This window comes from Salvia hispanica, chromosome 1 (assembly GCF_029641045.1).
Source record: "Salvia hispanica isolate PSC_SH4W2 chromosome 1, Shi_PSC_v1, whole genome shotgun sequence".
Lineage (NCBI taxonomy): Eukaryota > Viridiplantae > Streptophyta > Magnoliopsida > Lamiales > Lamiaceae > Salvia > Salvia hispanica.
This window is the reverse complement of record NC_142692.1, coordinates 57,480,048-57,501,182: the sequence shown is the minus strand read 5'-3', so window position 1 is coordinate 57,501,182 and position 21,135 is coordinate 57,480,048. Positions and strand designations below refer to the sequence as shown.

General features: G+C 43.0%; 1 pseudogene; it reads left to right on the top strand.

The window, feature by feature from the left end:
- LOC148934190 (uncharacterized) overlaps nucleotides 1-21,135 on the top strand; it is a 43,219-nt pseudogene that overhangs the window by 6,513 nt on the left and 15,571 nt on the right.

Here is a 21,135-nt window from a genome sequence, read left to right as displayed (position 1 = left end):
ACTCGTTCTGGCCTGTCGACAGCACTGTCCGACCTAGGCACGAGTAGCGACGAGGAGAAAGAGGAGCTAGAGTACAAACTCCAGGAGCTTCCACCCCAACCAGTAAGAACACTAGTGAGGATGGCTGACCAAGGTGAGGATGATCCCGAGCTCGCAACACTTACCGCACACGCCAACGGAGATCCCCCACAAGCCATAGTGGTTACCCCAGGCCAGACTGCCTGTGATGTGAAACCCCACGTTATCGCAATCCTACCGACGTACTGTGGGAAGAGCTACGAGGGACCATACGAATTCTTAAATGATTTCTGCAAAATCTGTAATGCGCAGAGGCGGCCAGCAGGAGCAAGCGAGGATGATTACAGACTGAAGGCCCTACCTTTTGTCCTAAAGGGAGAGGCCAACACTTGGTTCATGCGCCTGCCAGCCGACTCTATCAATACATGGGCCGATTTCAAGTCAGTGTTCCTAGCCGAGTTCTTCACGTCTTCAAAGACAAGCGCATTGAAGAGTAAAATATCGTGCATAAGGCAAGAATATAGAGGTGCACTACACCTTCTATGAGGGGATGAACAAAGAAACCAAGGATCTGGCGAACTCATCATCTGGAGGCGATTTCACCCAGTTGAGAGTAAGTGAAGCCAAAAAGGTGTTACGCAAGCTGTTGAATGCGAAGAAGACGTACGACAACGCGAGGGATGGGTACAACAGAGAAAGGGTAGCAAGTGCTTCGGCTACTGACCAGGAGGAGCGGATGGATTTGAAGATGGAGGAATTAAAGAAGGAATTGCTGACTGCAATCAAGCAGAACACTCCACCACCTTCTCCGACTGGAGGCAAGGAGGCCCCAGAACTACCATATGACCAGCCGGACAACTCGCTGGATGTGGAGCAAGCAAATGCCGCAAGATACTACAATTCCAACGACAATTGGATTCCGGGAAGGCAGAGGGATGCACCGTGGAGGGACCATCAAAATTTCCGATGGGGAGATGGAAATCAGAATCAGAACCAAAATCAGGCTCCAAATCAACCCAACCCCCACCCGAACCAAAATCTCAACCGTGGCCCAACAAACCCTGACTACCAGTCTAACTGGGTAGGAAGAAACCAGCATCCTCAGAACCAAAACCCTCAAAACCAGAACCTGAACCCTGCCTATGTGCCACCCCATCAGCGAAACAACCAGAGCCAAAACCAGAACCAATTTAACCCAGGGCCTCAACATAACAGCCACAACCAAAACCAAAATCAGTACCAGCACAACCACGACCAGTACAACCCTCCTGCCCAGTATAATCAGTACCCACAGAACCAAAACCAACAAAATTTCTCGGGCTACCAGTCAAACCCACCACCCCAGTATAACCAGCACCATGGCTCAACCCAATTCCATCACCCAAACAGGTCAAGGAGGTCTATGGAGGACATGATGGGGGAGTTGCTTGCCTCGCAGCAAAGCATTAAAAACGACTTGCAGTCCAGTAATGAAACGATGCAAGGAATGCAAAGTGCCCAGAAGGAGCATAGGGCAAATATGGATATGATGAACAGACAGTTGGCCCAGCTCGCTAACTCGGTGGGCGAAATGAAAGGGAACTCAGGGAAACTCCCATCTACAGTCCATGTACCTGAAACGGCAAATGTGAGTAAGATTACATTGCGGTCCGGAACAGCCTATAATGGACCTCAACTCAAGAACCCTGTTGGGGAGTCTAGTAGAGAAAGGGTGCTGAGCGACACCATCTCAGCGGAAGAACTCAAGAGGCCTCTGCCTCAGATGGAGGATCCGTATTTTCTAAACGAGAAGCCTACTGTGGAAGGAAAGGAGGGAGAAACACGACCTGGAAATGAGAAATCGAAGGAGCAATGCCCGCATCGGAACCTCGAACCCAGGAGGAACCCAGGGGAAGTCCACAAGGACTAACTGAAGAGGCTAAGGAAGAAGAGGAAGAAGGAAAACCCTGTGGATTTCATGTCGATCTTTGGGAAGCTGGATGTCACCATACCATTCCTCCAAGCCGTGAGACTACCCCCTCTGGGGAAGTTTATAAAGGAGTTTACAGCCGGAAAGGCCCAGGAGGATGGAAAAATCATGGTGGAAGGAATAGCGTCAGCCATTGTACAGGAGAAACTACCACCCAATAGAGCCGACCCAGGTATGTTTACTTTACCCATAACAATTGGAGATGTGAAAATCGAGCATGCAATGTGTGATTTGGGAGCATCTATCAATGTTATGCCGTTATCCATTTATAATCGGTTAAAGGGGGTAAAGTTGTCAAATACTAGGGTGTTGACCCAACTGGCTGATAGGTCATGTATAAATCCTTAGGGTGTTTTAGAAAATGTGTTGGTCAGGATACAAAATTTTACTTATCCCGCTGATTTTTATGTCATAAAAATGAGTGAACCAGAAGCTAGAGAGTCTAGCGGGATACTGTTAGGGAGACCATTTTTAAGAACGGCTAAGACAATTGTGGATATGGCCGAGGGGACAATCTGCATTGACTTTAATGGTGAGAAATTTGTCTTTGACATCTTTGAAGCCATGAAAAAACCAATAGATTCTGAAAATCTATGTTATGTTGATGTAATTGACACCTTAGTCCAAGAATTTCTTGAGACCGAATTATTGCAGGAAAAGCTCCAAGCCTTGGATGTGTATGCCCAGGCTGATGTGGAAGCAGCTGCATGGTGTGATTTGATCAGTAGCCGAGGGTTGACTGACGAAGAGATCGAAGAAGCAGTTACGGAATTTTGTCAGAAGTCAGAACTAGCACGATCCGTAGGGGCCGTGGTACCGGCCAGTATGGAGGAAAAATCATATGCTGAACAAGAGCAAGAGGATGATTCAAAGAAGAACCCTCTACCTACAGACACACTGCCCCCGCAAGTGGAGTTGAAAAAGTTGCCAGCGAACCTTAAGTATGCCTACCTAGGGGAGGAAGACTCATTCCCTGTAATCATCAATAGCGGGCTGACTGAAGAGCAAGAGGCAAGACTACTAACTGTGCTGGGCAAAAACAAGAAGGCTATTGGATGGAGCCTTACGGACCTGGTAGGTATAAGCCCGGACGTCTGCATGCACCACATTAGGCTGGAGGATGAAGCCAAGGCACATAGAGACTCTCAAAGAAAGGTGAACCCAAACATGCGGAAAGAGATACTGAAGGAAATCTTGAAGTTACTCTCACTGGGCATTATATACTCGGTACCAGATAGTGAATGGATCAGCCCAATCCATATGGTCCCCAAGAAATCAGGGATCTAGGTAGTCAAGAATGAGAGGAATGAGTTAGTGCCCACCAGACTAGTTACTGGCTGGCGAATGTGTATAGATTACCGAAAGCTGAACACTGCAACCAGGAAGGACCATTTTCCCCTGCCATTCATCGATCAAATGCTGGAGCGACTGGCTGGGAGGAAGTACTTCTGCTTTTTGGATGGGTATAGTGGTTACTTTCAAATCTACGTGGACCCGGAGGACCAGGATAAGACCACGTTCACCTGCCCGTTGGGAACCTATGCGTATAGGCGTATGCCATTTGGCCTATGCAACGCCCCCGGTACCTTCCAACGGTGCATGATGAGCATATTCTCGGATTTGATTGAAGATTGTATCGAGATCTTTATGGATGATTTCACTGTCTATGGAGACTCTTTCGACTCGTGCTTGCAACATTTGGATGTGGTACTAGAAAGGTGCCAAGCAAAGAGTCTGGTTTTAAATTTTGAGAAATGCCACTTTATGGTTACAGAAGGAATTGTCTTAGGACACGTGGTGTCAGAAAAGGGGATCCAGGTGGATCAAGCTAAAGTGGATGTCATATCCAAACTACCCTTCCCTACTGATCAGAAAGGAATAAGAGGTTTTCTTGGCCATGCTGGATTTTATCGGAGATTTATCAAGGATTTCGCCAAGATTGCCCAACCCCTTACCAGACTTCTCCAGAATGAGGTGGAGTTCGTTTTCGACGAGCATTGCAAGGCTGCTTTCAACCTCCGTAAGGAAAAGTTGATTTCTGCACCGATTATTCAGGCTCCTAACTGGGATCACCCCTTCGAGGTGATGTGCGATGCTAGTGACTATGCAGTGGGGGCCGTACTGGGTCAGAAGATCGATGGGAAAAGGTACGTGATATTCTATGCATCTAAGACCTTGAATCAAGCCCAACGGAATTATGACACCACCGAGAAGGAGATGTTGGCGGTTGTCTATTCATTCGAAAAGTTCAGGCAGTACCTACTGGGATCCAGAGTCATCGTCTATACTGATCATGCGGCGATTAAGTATCTTATTGCGAAGAAGGAGTCAAAGCCCCGACTGATCAGATGGGTGCTGCTTTTACAAGAATTCGACTGGGAGGTAGAAGACAAAAAGGGAGTAGAAAATAAGGTAGCGGACCACTTGAGCAGAATAATACAAGAAGGGAACAGTGAGGATGTGAGAGATCGATTCCCGGAAGAGCATTTATGTGAAGTGATTTTCTCCGCAAGGAAGATCGATTGGGAAGAAGTGATGAGACTTACTGGTCAGGACGCAACAACCAAGGGCAAGGAGAAAGTAGGACAGGAACCCTGGTATGCGGACTTAGCAAACTACCTAGTGACGGGGGAGCTACCAATGGTGCCAAACGTGACAAAAACTCAGAGGATGAAGATCAAGAGCGAAGCAATGTATTATTTCTGGAACGACCCATACTTGTGGAAGGCAGGAACAGACCAGGTCATTAGGAGATGTGTTCCTGACTGGGAGCAACGGGATGTACTAACGCACTGCCACTCCTTGGCATGTGGAGGACATTTCGGGCCAAGAAAGACTGCCAGGAAAGTGCTAGATAGCGGATTCTACTGGCCAACCCTAAATAGAGATGCATACGAGTTCTGCAAAGGCTGTGACCGCTGCCAACTGACCGGTGGGATCTCAGCGAGGGATGAAATGCCGCAAGTTCCAGTAATAGTTTGTGAGGTGTTCGATATCTGGGGTATGGACTTCATGGGTCCTTTTCCCTCATCTTATGGGAACTCCTACATCCTGGTGGCAGTTGACTACGTATCAAAGTGGATAGAAGCCAAAGCCACAAGCACTTGAGAATCTAAAGAAATCACCAAGTTCCTCAAGAGTCATATATTCAGCCGATTTGGGATACCAAGGGCAATCATCTCCGATCAAGGCACTCACTTCTGCAACCGAACGGTCGAAGCATTAATGAAGAAGTACGGAGTTCATCACCGCCTATCCAGTCCTTACCACCCTCAAGCCAACGGGCAAGCAGAGATCTCAAACAGGGAAATAAAGAGCATTTTAGAGAAGACAGTCAACCCCCCCAGAAAAGATTGGAGCACAAGGTTGGAAGATGCTCTGTGGGCATATCGCACAGCTTACAAAACTCCTATCGGGATGTCCCCCTATCGCATCGTCTTTGGGAAGATGTGTCACCTGCCAGTGGGAATTGAACACCAAGCATACTGGGCAGTTCAGCAGGTTAATGTAGATGCTAAGGCCTGTGAAGAGGAAAGGAAGCTACAACTACAAGAGCTGGAAGAGCTCAGATTGGAGACATTCGACTCAGCCATGTGGTACAAGGAGAAAACAAAGATGTGGCACGACAAAAATATGAGAACCAAGGATCTCCAAGTTGGTCAGAAAGTACTACTCTTCCAGTCAAGCTTGAAGCTAATGCTTGGGAAGCTCAAGTCCAAATGGGCAGGACCTTACATTATCACTGCACTACGTGCTAATGGAGCGATCGAGATTTCAGGGAGTATCCCTAACTCTGAACCTTTTGTCGTTAATGGACATAGATTGAAAATATATAGGGAAAATGAAGAGGTGTGTGTAGTGGATGAAATTCCACTACACTTTAATAGCGTCTAAATGACCAGTAGGAAAGGGATTTAGAGTTCAACCTGGTCCACGTTATATGATTTATACTTACTGGCCGGGTAAAACTTCAAATACCCTTAGTAATGATGTAAATATTGTAGATATTTCGTAATTTAACTTAAGTTAAGAAGGAAAAACAACAAAAAGATTTTTCGGATCTTAAATATTAATTTGGAGTTCGTACTGACCACGAGGATACCACTTGGGTGAAACTCTGAATTATATTAAAGAGCCATTTATTTACTTTATTTCTATTTCTAGCTAATTGGAAGAGGGGGGATGAGTAAAGTTTGAATTTTGGGGTGTTGCAGCTTTGCAGGCGAGTGCAGAGACTGGGAGGGCGCGTGGAGCAGGGACGTGACAGGCAACGTCCAATCAGCAACCGCCTCCCACACGAAGAGTCGCAACTTGGCAACCGCCTACCACCGGTCAAAACCCTCAACTACCCACCCCTCTATAAAACACCAAACCGCCTACTCCCCTTCACTTTACAAACCCTTACCTGCATTCTCTGACCCACAACCACCACCCCACTCCGAAAACTACCACCCACTACAGAAACCACCGTGAACCACCACCAGCACAGCCATGGCAAAGAGAAAGGCAACCAACAACCCAGCATCTACCACCGGCGAAGCCCCGTCAGAAGTCCAAGCAACAGCCGAGTCGCAGCCACCAAGCCCACAACGATCACAACCACCGCCGACGACACAAATTCCGGCGATGGTTCCCTTAGACGCACTGGCAGCGTATCTAAGGCAACAAGACCCCAACAAAGACTGGACAGCGACCCTGGCCGGATTTAGCCTAACTGGAGGAATGCCGGCGACATCAAACCCTACCCCAACTGCAACCACAGAAAACCCACCCACCACCACCCGAAAAACCTCAATTCCGACATCCGAAAATATTTCCCCAACAACAACTGCACAATCAGAACCCTCCCACCCTTCTCTCATACACCAACAAACAGAGCCGCTAGACGTCAGCCCTCTTTCAGCCTATCAAGATCCCAACTGGGGAGAAACAGAGGAAAAGGAGAGTGCAGGGAGAGCAAGAGAGAGCGAGAAAGGTGAAGCAGAGGAGATAATGGCCACTGAGGCCAAAATCGATGAAGCAGAGAGGGAGGAGATAGATCTGAACGAAACGGCCAGAAAGCAAGGGTTAATGACGGATGATGAATTCCAAGCGGTATTGGGCAAGGGGGATAGGATCGTGGTAAACCCTGAAGGGGTGGCTGAGGTACTGGACCTCGCATCCCAGGCAGTAGGGACGGGAGAAGCAACAAAGGAAGCGGAAAGGTCGGAAGGGGTAGTCCACCAATCAGTGGAGGAGAAGACAGACGAACAACCGGAAAAGGCCGAACAACTTGAAGAGGAGAGGCAAGAGCCAGAAACACATCAAGAGGAAGCCTTAGTGGTAACTAAACCGAAACCAGTGAAGAGGGGGCTAGTGTTGAAAAACGACCCCAAGGTAGAAAGGCAGAAACCCCAAAGAGTGTCACAAAGATGCTTAGGAAAGTGGAAGTCCAACACGGCAGGAGCAAACACAGCAGCAGATGCAGTGGAGGTTTCGAGTGAAGACAAGAAGACTACTCCTACAAAACCTGGGGAGGAGCCCTCGAATGCTAGCCAGGAGGACACCCAAATAGCAACAGGGACAGTATCATCAACGCCGACTGACCAGAAGGAGATTACTGACAAGGTGGCTGAGGGTCTGGACCTCGCATCAGAGTCAGTAGGTCGGGAGGAGGCAGCAAGAAGTGATACTAGTACCGCGTGGTGGCCGAGCCTACCGCCCAGGAGGACATTTCAACAAAAGCCGACGAAGAAGCAGAGGCAATGGACATCGAAGAAACTAAGTACATCCAAGAAAGGAAGAGAAAGGGGAAAGCCCCTGTCAAGAAGAAACAAGTCATGAAGAAACAGCGCACTGCCAATGCCAGCATAGTGATCAGAGAGCCGGAAGAGAGAGGGAGATCAAGCGACAGCGACTACACTTCCAGCGAGGAGTCTGACTCGGAGAGTGATATCTCTCTAGAAGGAGAATACCATGAGCAGCAGCTCCCCAACAACCAACTTGAACTAGTCCATCCTCCGGTAGAGAGGATCGTGTACCGGCGGTGGAGGGTAACGCTCACTGATGAGCTTATGGAGGACATGAAGCACTACGACACCAAAAAGCTTCAGGACGCATTTGACGACAAGGATGACAGTAGCAAGCAAGTCAAATGCGGAAAGGTACTCCACATACCCTCTTTGGATGAGTTATCTGTTCGTGATTCCTTCCTGGCCAGTATGGAAGCATTGGGTTTTGAATGGCTGTTAGAGAATAGGGACCCGGAGATATATGTGAGATTAGCAAAGGAGTTTTTCACCACGTTTAGGTTCCAACTCACTACAGACCTAGATGAGGTGTCAATTTCCTTTAGGATATTCGGTGGAGAACTGTCCATGAGTCTGATAGAGTGGACTGTGCGACTGGGTATGTGTAGCCTGGAGGAGGCTATAGGACCAGACTGGAGAAGCCGTGAGAGGGGGGTACCGAGGCGACATATAGAATTTGAGCCCCAGGAAGCCTGGGAGGAGCTAACCCAGCCCGATGCTGTCCAGTTCGCCTCCACTAAATCCAGATCCACCCACTTCAATAACTCCATGCTAAGATTGGTACAACTCTACTTAGGCTATAACCTACTGGGGCAGAGCAACTCAGCTGCAAGAACGTCCATGACCGAATTGTACTTGGTATGGTGCGCTAAGCGTGGAAGAAAACTGCACTTGGGATTTTAGACAGCCTACCAATGCCACCTGATAGCCACCTACCCAGCCAGAAACTTGTCCCTCTGCCACATACTAGGAGCCTTCGTGCGCAACAACATCATCATAACAGAGGCAGAAGACCAATCTCCAATGTACATGGTCGACGCTCCTGGCCTGTTTGATATACCCTTCTTCGTCCGCACCAACTTGGTATACTACAGAGAAGGAGTACCCCAGTTCTACCAAATGGGAGAAGCCCCTGGAGGAAGGGCACAACAAGGCCAGGAGGTGCAAGCTGTGCAGATCGACCAAGCGCAAAGGCTGAGGCAAGAAAATCTGGAGAGGGCAGTGACTGAGCTGGCTGAGGAGAATAGACAATCACGGGCAGAGATGGCGAAGCTAACAACCCTAATGGAGAGCATCCTAAAGGAATTGGCACGAGGAAAGGCAAGCATTCGAGCTGGGACAAGCGGACATGGAGGACAGGAAGAAAAATCCACCGGAACTGAGGAAGAAGAAGGTGATGGACAACAGGAGGAAGATGACAACCATCCCGGACCTACTGAAGAAGAACCAACGGACCCACCTGCACAGAACCTTGCACCAAGAAGGAGCAGGAGGAACATCTGATCGAACCACCCCCAAACTGACCAGTTAGTTTTTTTTTAATTTTTAAGTTTTCTTTTAGTTCTGTTTTTTTTACTTTGTTAATAGGTAGAATTATGTGTTTTAATTGTGAGCAAACCCCATTCATCACACTTAGCCTATTTAATAGTCTAAGTGTGAGAAGTAAAGGGTTTGCTACTTTGGTGCATGTGTTTTATCATGTTTTTCTTTGTGTTTTGTTATAAGCATGTTAACTCACACTTAGCCTACTGCGTAGACTAAGTGTGAGGAGTTTATATATTTATATAACATGTTTGTAAAATTTTCTGTTTTGTTTTATATATCTAGGAATATATCTGAAACTCTCCCACTTAGCCTATTGCATAGTCTAAGTGTGAGAAGTTTTTAGATATAATATGTGTTTGTTATAAGTGTGTGTCTGTCATACTTGTCATTCCTAATTTTTACTTCACAGCCTGTATCTGGGGCAGACACTTGTGAAGCGAGAGGGGGGAGCAAACGGCCAGTATGGCATGTATATATATGTGTTATTTGAGTCAGTGCATGTTAGTTTTTTTAGGGTTTGTTTAGGTCTAGGAATTATGTGTTATGTTTCATGAATGGGCTTAAAACTCAACTGCCTCGAACTGACGGTAAAGGGAATTGAGGGAGATAAGGCATGCCGGAAAACAGAAACTACCCCCCCCCCCCAGTAACCCCTAGTCAGTATAGATGATGCAAGTATGAAGGAAAAACCCATCCCTTAGGTCAGACACGAAAGCCCTCTTAAAAGGTGAGTTAGAAACCCCAAAGTGGAACTATTTTCCACTAAATACTGAAAAAAGAAAAGAGGCTACCACATGATGTCTAGGGCAAGGTGACCGCGTGTAGCAAACCCTGAAGGCAGTAGAAAACCCCTCACATAAAAAAAAAAAAAAAGAAAGAAGAAAGAAGAAATCCCTACCCTTAGAACCCCATTTTCTAGCCTGACTTATACCCCGAAATAACCCATCAGCCACTGGAACTGTGTGCGTGCAAGGCATAAGGCAAGGAAGCAACTGCCCAGGAGGACATACAAAAGGAACCAGCTGAAGAAAAGAAAAGCAAGGAAAGAAGGAGAAAATCGATCTTAAAATTTCCAGATCCAAAAAAATAGAAGAAGGAATAAGGGTGGCAAAGCCACAGAAGAGAAAATTGAAGAAAATGGTCGCAGATATTTGACCACAAAAAGAGAAAGGAGAAAGAAGGAATAAGGGTGGCGAAGCCACAAAGAGCTACTGACCAGTTGGAAGCCAATGTCAGAAATTGTCCAGCCGAAGAAGAAGCCCTAGCCAGAAGCCCGAATGCACACAGTTCTCCCTCATCAAATAAGTAGTTAGTTTTTGAACCATAGAGCCTTAGGGACAACTAACCCAAACACTACAAACCACTAGCCTCATTACAAGCCTTAAAGACCTTCAGGAGCTGCATGTGAGATCTAAGTCCGAAACATCTGTGGTTTAGCATTGAGAGAAAACAGTCCTAACATCCCCTGTGAGGAATGAGTGACTGAGTGAACCCAGTGTTTGGCCTAGGATTGGGTGGTCCTGACAAGCAGATATACTGACTGGGGAAGAAAAGGGGGGCGGCGGAAGTTCAAGGATTCCTAAGGCCGGATTGCACCTAATCTCGAGGGGAAGGGTGGTTGAAAATATAGCCTGTTCTATGTGTTTAAGTTGACTATGTGTTTTATATGTTTGTGTCGTTGTTGTTTTCTTTTTCTTTGCGTCAGAGTCTTGAGTCTAGTTAGATAGAGTCGGTCAGGGGGAGTAACCAGGCTCGAATTCGACTTATTTCTTTTTGTTTGTCTTCACGCTTGAGGACAAGCATGTGGTAAGTGTGAGCAGTTTGATAAGTCGTATTCTAAGCCTTGGTTACTGGTCAGTATGTCGTGAAATGCATGTATTATCTGCAAAACAGTTGCTCAAGTGTGCATGATTAAAGGATCCAAGTCAGTGGGAGACGATTCAGGCGACGCAAGTGAAAAGGGCGCTAGAAGGGTGCAATACTGACCAGGATGCATGCCAGAGAAAAGGCTCGAGATGGACAAGAAGGATAGCTGGGATGATCATTAACAAGGGCATAAAAGTCAAAACTTGAAGGAAGTCTACCCTAAAAGCAAGGGCAAGCCTCCCTATAAAAGAAGCCACTTGGAGAGAGAGAAGGAGTTTGCCTTTAGAGTTCAGCCACCGCACTTAGTAGAATTCTCTCTAGAAGATCAGTTCCTTCAGCACTATCCAGTCTCTCGTTCTTCGCCATAGCCATGGTCACTTGACGTCCAGAAGTCCACCGGAGAAGTCATCGATCCACTGTTCCAGCCAGTTGTCGTAGTAGTATAGTAGTATCATCGCCTGGAGTGGCAAAACAATCGTTACTTTGCTTTCTAGTTTAATCTTTACTTGCTTTCATCGTTGGTTTGTTGCAAACACTCATCGTTGTTGCCTTTTGAAGTACTTTGTTATTTTCCAACGTTTAAGTTATGAAGTTTCTATTTCGCATGTCACTTTGGTTCGAGTTTGCTTCATTCTGCCTAGGGAAGTTAGATCTAGTTATTGCTTTTAATTTCTGAGTGCTTTCTTATCTGGAGTTGTCGACCTGCAGTTGTAGTTATGTTTAGTCAATTTTCGGTGCATGAGTTTCTTTTCTGCGCCGTGATTATCACCTTGCATGTCAGTCAGTAGAAGTAAAATTGCAGTTTCACCGTTTAATTTAAGTTTGAGCATTTTAATTGATGGATCTAGAGTTTGAGTTTATGAATCTGAAGTTTAGTTATGGTGTCTGTGTTCATATGATTTTTGTCAATACTTGGTGAAGAAGAAAACGTCAAAATCAACTTTAGTTTGGACCACTTTTACTTTTAAGTTACTTTTGCTTTTGTTCCCTACTTTTCAGTTGTACTATCCAGATCTGTCAGAGAGCCCCCAGCCACCAGATATACCTTGTTGTCTAATTTTCCTCTTTTAGTAACTGTCTACTTTCCATATGCCTCTGAGACACCTTGTCCCCTAGTTTCACGAACACCACCACATGCCTGTTATTTTCACGCCTACTAGTCAGTAGAGTACCACCTTTATTTCTCGCCTAGGTAAAATCTCAACCCAAGCGTGGTAGCTAACCAAAACACCCAGGAAAGTCACCGCAGTTATCAAAACGTGTCCATCCTCGTGGGATTCGACCCTTACCTCCATTATACTAATCAGTAGAAGTGGGTTGAGGAAACTTGTTTGAAGCCAGGTCTCGGTTGTCGTACCAACGACTCAGCTGGGTCGGAAATCTCTTCCTGATCAGTTGGATACACTCCAAATTACATACGAAAACCCGAGGAATATACATATAAACCAAAAGAAGACCATGCCCTTCAGGTTCCTCTACCGTCAAAAGTCCCGATGAGGAAGCATTCTTGAAGGAACTAGAAGAGAAGTTCGGAAGTAAAGAAGAGGCTGAGAAACTGTTCTCCCGTTTCTTGATGTTTCGTCAGCAACCGCCAGCAATTCCGGAGGAATCAAAGGCGCATGCAGCAACTGGGCCGAACCCAAAAAGTGCAGAACAGGGAAAGGGCGGCAGCGGACTCGAGGAGGAAAGCGTCAGCAGATTTGCAGACGAAATTGACAGGATGGCGGTGGATTATTCGGTGGATGGAATCGCGAGGGAAGGTAATGCATCTACCGTACAATTAATGGAAGGGGAAACACAGGTAGTTGAATCTGTGAGGGGGGGAACCCCTGTTTCTAAGAATGTGGGGAGGGGGGGAACCCCGACTGTGTATGTGGAGGGGGGGACCCCGTTTGATCATGAGGGGGAAACCCCAACTTTGCTTGTTGAGGGGGAAACCCCAGTTGTGTCCGAGGGAGAAATCCCTAACAAACCTAAGGAGGAGACCCCGATTAAATCTATGGGGGAAACCCCAGTTACGTGTGCTGAGGGAGAAATCTCTAAGAATTCTGGAGGGGACGAGGTCCCTGTTGATGTTGCAGGACAAAGGCCCGAAAAGGACGGGCCGTTGGAGGTAGTGGATCTGGAGAAAGAACCAGAGGACTCACCCGCTGATCTGCGGGCGTCAAGGAGAATGGTCCGGCGAAGTTTGCTTGTCGAAGTAGAAGAGGATGACCAGACTAAGGGATCAGGATTCCTGGCCCCAGGGGCGACAAGCATGCAGGAGGGAGAGACTCCCGACTCTGAAGATGAGGTAGACGCCGCGGAAGAGCGTCGAGTTGTCAAGGAGTGCAAACGGAAGGGAAAGACAATTGTCGTCTCTCGGCCCAGGAAATCTCAGAGACTCATCTCGGTCAGGAAAGCTCCCCACCCACTCCCCAAGGCCTCTGGACCTGGTGATGAGAGTAGCGAGACCGAGGAAGAGATCGAGGAAGAAGAGGATGTTAGGTTTGGTATACTGAAAAGCATGTTTCGAGCAAGTTTCGCGCGAATAGAATCTTGCTTGTATACGTAAAACTCTACAATCCACTTTTAACCCGATTCAGTATTATTCGAGCAGTCTCGCACGAATAGAATCACTATTATTATTACATTGTGTTTGCTTGTGCATTTATAAGATGTTTTACAAACATTTAAATGCATAAGAAGTAAACAAAGTCTAAGTCTTTTGCTTAGTAGACCGGTTGTGGGCGTCGTCCACTTTAAGGTAACACGGTCAGATCTATGCAATGCTTTGCAAAAGAAAAAGAAGAATTTCACAACCTAGATAGGCTTTGGCTACCTATCGTGAAAGGTTGCAATGTCAGTCCGCATATTTCTAAGCCTTACTGAAATAAGATGACATTGGTGTGGTATAGCACTGAACGGATCTAACAGCAAGACGTGTCTTTATGCTATCTACTGAAAGACTAGGTCTTGATAAAATACTATTTCTTAATCTACATATGTTAGCATTGAGCATAGGGTATTGATTATGCACTACTTTGACTTATCAAATGGTGCGGGTTTTTCGCAACTCAATAATCTTGATATATTGGGTAGTGGTGATTAATATCTAGCGGTGCTAGGATTGCTATTATGTTGAAACGTGCGCGAGGTGAGTCTCGTTTGATAATGTCCTCAAGAGGAGCTCGAACAAGGTTTTATTATTCAGAAAACTAGTCAGTTTGAGTTTTATTACTCTATGAATAATAAATAAATGTTTCTTGCTAAATCCACTCTTGGAATTAATAAGATATTAATTAATTAAGGTCATAGCAGACATTAATTAATTAATGGACATTTATATCTTAAGCGCGGGAAATAAGTAATAAATAACGGAAACCCGGATTACTTGTAATTTCGGATTCGGATGGGGAGAGTTCAATATTACTTCTGTAGTGGCTGCTCGTAATATTCCAATTATAACTTATATTAAATTGTGGGTTCAATTTAATTAGTAAAAAGTAAATTGGATGAGCCCATATCCAAAACCTTCCATAGAACCCTGTCTGGGCCCAAAAGGAACTTAATATAAATAGGAGAATAAAGGAGACAGAATTAACACAATTTTATTTCATAAAATTTTCCAAATTTTCGAAAATCTCCAGCTGTGGAGAATTTCAAATTCTTCACCTATTCTCAAAAGGATTTCTTCTGTCTTCTTTATTCGATTCCTAATATTTTGATAAGATCAGCCCACCCTGATATCTAGATACAGTTCGGGAACTAGAGAGAAGATTTGTGGTCTAGTATCGAAGATCATCACGTGGAGAAGGCGCGAGCAATCGACGATTCTTTGGAGAATCAAATCGGTAACTCTAAACCGTAGTATTCATGTTTAGGTTTTATATTTTTTAGGCATGAATTATTTGCGTTCTAGCATGCAATTATCTATTTAACATGTGAATTGATTAATCGCATAATCGGTCAAATAGATCCTTATCTGATTTATTTGTTTTGTACAAGTCTTCCGCTGTGCAAGGGGCTCCAAACCCCATCAATTGGTATCAGAGCCAATTTTTGGCTCTAATTATGTGGATTAATTTCATATTATGTGAATTGCTTGAATGCATCTAACTTTTTACATATGAGTTGGTTTTATGAAGTACGTATATCATTAGCTATACGAATCAATTGATTCTTTGACTAGTGAATTGGTATATTTGTATAAACTAATTATGTAATGATTGCGTGTAATTATTCCTTCGAATTATCACATGTTTTATTGTGTGGATTGTGTTGCCGTCAACATTCAACAATTCGTATGTGATGATGGAATCGCGAGCTGGGCAGTTTATGCCAGTTCAGCTGCGGAATTTCGGGCAGCAGCAGCTGCGACGCCGGGCAGGCGATCAGCGAGCAAAAATAGCAGCGGCGCTGTTGGACGGGCAGCAGCGGTGGTCCGGCTCGGGGGCGATGACGCAGCAGTCGTGACGAGAACGACGCAGCGGCAGCAGCGACGTTGTCACACTTGCAGCAGCGGCAGGTGCGTCCTCACGAGCAGACGGACAGCAACGTGGAGGCTAGGTGTCTTCGTGCAGCAGTGCCAGCGAGGCACGGGCTGCCGGAATTCGCGATGGCGGCGGCTGTTATTGATGGCTGTTCGTGGTCGAGAATTCGGCTGGGCTTGTTGCGGTGAGAACGTCGCTGATGCAGCGACTACACCGAGGCAGAGCCAGCAGCCGTGTCAAGGACGACGCAGCAACGCCGGAGACGGAGCAGCAGCAACAGCAGCTCCGGAGGAGCGACGTCGACGCAGCAGCGTCGGAGACGTCAGGCTCGGCGAGATCGCGAGACGAGTGGGAGCCCAGCAGCGGCTGCGGTTCAGTGGGAGTACGACGACGCAAGATTAGGGTTTCCCTATGCGTGGTGTCGTTTTGTCTCGTCTCACGACTTCGCTTTCCAAATTTTGATTAGGATTTCCAAATCCTTGGATTCAATTTCGGAATAATTCAAGATTAATTAGGAAATAAGATTTGAATATATCTTATGTGAATTTTATATATTATATAAGATTTGATTTTGTATCAAATCATGGATTAATTATAGATTTTATCCTTATTTTATGGATTTGTAGGGATTTAATTCCTAGACGAAAATCCTAGTTAAATTTGGATAATGACAATCTAATATTTATCTATATCCTATGGATTAATGTGGATTTATCCCTAGACGAATCCTAGTTGGATTTAGATAATGATAATATTATTTTATTCTTATCCTGTGAGTTTATATGAATTTATTCATAGATAAATTCTAGATGGATTTGGATAGTGATAATATAATATTTTATTCTTATCTTATAGATTTATATGGATTTGTTCCTAGATAAATCTTAGATAGATTTGAATAATTCTAATATAATATTATCTTATTCTATGGATTTATATGGATTTATTCCAAGATAAATCCTAGATGAATTAGGATAAATATTTACATTAATTTATTTTATCCTAGGGATTTGAATAGATTTAATTCTATTAAGACAAATCCTAGATGGATTAAAATAAGAATTAATACAAGTTATCCTTATCTTTTGGATTTATATCCTAGATAGATTAGGATAAAGATGATATATAAGAAATCCTTATTTAATTGGATTTTGATAAATTTATTTATCTAAGAAATCCTAAGTAATATTTGATATATATTCTAGATGTCTATTCTAAATAGAATTAAGATTTGTATAAATCTTAGTTGATTGGATTTTATTTATGTTAAGGATTATGATGGAAATGTTTCTATCTAGTAATATCCTAATACGTTTTAAATAATGATAATCCTAGATCAACGTTATCTTGAATTGTAGGATTTGATTTTATCGAAATAAAATCTTGAATAATCCTAAATGGATTTAGATAGTTAACTCTATCTTCATAAATCCTAAATAAATTTGGATAATTATTATCCAATATAAAACTTAATTATTTAATTGATTCTCCCGTGACTAGATTAAATAATTGTCGTTAATTATCATGTGTGCTTAAATGCCATGCATTAAATGGACTTATCTGTTTATTTGGTGTTTATCTATTTTAAGTGGATTATCTGTTTTATCTGCTTATGTGATAATTATGCAAAAACCATACAAAATATCTAAGTGATGATTACAACAAGTGCGTTGTATACGGTCTCCGTCGGTTGGTCTGCCAAATTTTGTGAAGCTGATTTTCTAATATTATCGCCACCTACAGAGTAGGGACAATAATCCTACGAAAATAGCAAGTTCATAAGGGCGGACTTCTCACATAATAAATAAAATGAACTAGAAAGTGGTTCCAAATATTATTGCCACCTGCAGAGTGGGGATAATAATCCTAAGGAACTGCGAGTTTCACGGTTCAATCAGAATTTATGAGATAGCTTGGTTTTGTTGTCAGCACATTAACATTGTTATGGGAGTGTGTTGTAGAAATAAAATTCTGTAATGCTAAATCTGATGGTCGTGCTTAGGCAACATTAGGCGTATCAACCTCCAGAGGAGGAAGCAATTGATGCGTCGGTGTTGTGACCAGTAAAATTGTCAAAATTTTAATGCGTATTAACCTCCAGAGGAGGATACAATTTATTAATTTTGCAGTTGTAAGATACATAATTGTTTTGTGGTTAATTGTGATTATGTATTGAGCATGAGTATGTGATAATAAGTTTCTTTGCCAAATCTTCATTATGTCATTTAATATTTGTCTGCGATCCTTAAAGAAAGAAAACTCGAATGCCTAAATTAAGTAGACCGGAAACGAAAATGGATAAGATTCTCATCGCTGAAAGCTTGGAGTTTATACTCAATGATTCATGTCCTCCATTTCCTCGACATAATTCCACGAAGAATGTTCAAGAATGCATTATGCATGTACTTGACAAGCTCCTTGAGGAATAAGGTCAAGCTATTTTCCTTTAAGTAGCTCGACAAGTCTTGGTTAATGACGATGAAAGATGGATATCAATAGAATCTGTCAAGATGATTCGATTGGAATATCCTAGAGTGACAGAATGTTTTGAGGATCTTTTGATCACTCAAATAGTTTCTGACACAAGTCATCGCCTAAAGTAACAAGAAATGACTATAAGAAGGTTTAACTGAAAAGTAGAAAATCTTCAGAATAATAGTCATTGTGTTACTATTAGAGGAAAGTAACATGATAGATGACGAATTCATAAAGGCTGCATTTTTCTTAAGTCCTAGTTCATTTGAACAAAAGACTAGATATGGAAATGGGAGAGCCTGGATTGTCATCGAAGTTTGTTTAAAGCGAGAAAAGATGCTTTGTGAGTTGGATTGACCTATATTATAGAAGGACAATGACTTACATGACAATGCAACTTCTAAGTAAGAGATCTTGATCCAGTTAGGTTTTTATTGCAGTGGGAGCTATTAATGCTCAACTATTATTTTATGGTTGATGCTTAAGGCATCATAGTATTAAAATAATATAAGTGCGACAAGGTTGAGTATTCAAAAACACATCAACTTCTTAATCATTGAATGATAAAGTATTTATGGCTCTTAGCCTTAAGGCCAAGAAAATACTTAGAAATTGTTCGAACTGATCTAGACTATCAAGATTTAACATTTTGTTAAATAGCTTGAGAGTTGAGAAAGTCTATTTGATGCACTATGAGTTAGAATCATTTGATTTTTCAAGAGATTCGGAATACTTATAGAAGTGCAACATAGAAAGACTAGCAAGTCTCAATGGTTTACACCATAAGGAGACGAGCAAAGGGTTATGATCAGTAGTGGGAGTCCAATCTCCATTAACGAATCCAACCATTCATCTAATGAATGTGATAGTTATGTAAGAAGGAATCTAAGTCTTTCTAAGACAAGTTTGATTAAGAGATGAGTTGTACTCATTAAAATCTTATCATTGATGGGATAAACATTAAAGAAACTACCAACATCAGTACTTTCTACAAAACACGAGTTGTGGACTAGAGAGTCTCTAGTCTAGCACATCTCAAGGTGTAATGTTGTTCCACCACATGTTGGAAAAGTGTCCAAGAAATTGGAGTTGAGTACTGAGGCATGTTTTAAGCTTTTTCCCAAATGATGTAAGGTTATAAGTTCTGTAATCTTCAAAGATATAATTCTTGCATGAAGATCAAGAGATGAACTACAAGCCTAACAGCGTGATAACTCTCAAAATAAAGAGAGAGATATCGGACTTTCCACATTACCAAAAGGTCATACCATTAGAAACTTTTGCACTAATAAATCAACTTCAGTACCTAAGATTGTAAGAACCATATCGTAGTGGGAGCGTTCCACAGGAACACAACAAGTTCTTGGGTCTAAGAGTGTCGTAAGACTCGGTATTAGATTAACTTGAACATAATCCCTTTAACTACAATGTAGTATTGGTTAATTTGGACAATCATCTTTGAACAGGTGATAGATTCCATATTACAATCTAAGATAGACAACATGTTTTACAAGACTTGCAATACTACCTGCAGGCTGTGTCAGTCAGTGGGAGCAAGTAGATTTGCAAGTGTAAATATGGATCTCAAAAGGCTAGACAATGACAATGGGTTATGCCCAAAGAGAATTATCTTCTCGCTATCGTTGTGCCAGGATTTATTCGATCCTATTGTCTATTAGAACTTACATAAATTAGAATGTATGTATTATGATTGTTAAGACAGCCTTCTATAAATAGAAGTCTTGAGGAAATCATCTACTAGAACATTCTAATGGATATGTAATTAAGGGCAAGAAACGCATGATTGGAAGCTTATATAGACCTTCGTGGTCTTAGGCAAGCATCTAAATCAGAGTATATGTGTTTTATCAAAATTGTCAAACATTTGGTATTTGACTTGTGTCCTTAACAGTGCTATAAGCACAAGGAAGTTGAAAGTGCATTACATATGGTATTATTGGTACTCTACGATGATGAAATCTACAAAAAGTTGCAAACAACTAAGATTGACATCTAGCGTAGGAAACTGGTTGTCTACCCAGTTTAAGATAAATGATTTAAGAGAAACTAATTACATTCTTATCATCTAAGTCCTTTTAAGATTGCTAGAAAGAATGTTGAGATTCTCTTAGGAATCCTATATCTACACATTGCTTGGAACATTTAAGCATTAGAAATTCCATCAAAAGGTTTATACCTCTCAAGATGGAATTGTCTTGTCTCTAGTCAAGTGTCGTTTGACGCTTAGTGAGATCAAGAATTATGAGACTAGTTTCGGAGATAGTTGTTTCATATATGCTATAATGTGTACTAAGTTTGATATTAGTTGTGCTTATGCATAGTGATAAGACTAATTTCATGCATCGGTAATGTGCGAAAAATGTTATAATTTGCTGGGTCTAACACGTTTCCTAAGCCAGGTGTGTGAATAAAATCGCTAGATCAAGGAAGTAATGAAGGAGATGGTCTAGCGAGAGAAAGGAACGAAATGAGCAGGATTTACAAGGAAAATTGGCGTGACAGAGGAGTCTACAGATGAGGGCAACAAAGTCATTATCTATACCTCGCTGGGCCCACCCGAACGCCTATATATAGAGAAGAGCATGCAACGAAAGGATAGATAGTTTTTCACTCTTCTTAGCTCACACACTTTACACACACACACTTGGGAATGGATCTGGGGTAATCGTGATCGGGAGGGTACTTTCTAGAAGATTTCGTGTTTGGCAACACCGTCCTAGTGAGGGCGAAGATACAATTACCTTTAATTTCAGTTGTTTTTGCTAGTTTTCACCGTCGAACTTCACTTTTGGGAGTCGACCTTGATGTTGATGATGTTTAATTGTTTTATCGTTCGTGGATTAGTGTTTAGCTGTTTAATTTCAAGTCATTCTGCATAGATCTCTCTGTTGTTAGTTTATTCCTTCAATTGCTATGTCGATCTCTGTTTATTTTGATGTTGAGGTGTTTGATGTGGAATTTGGTGACAGATCTGTGGTTG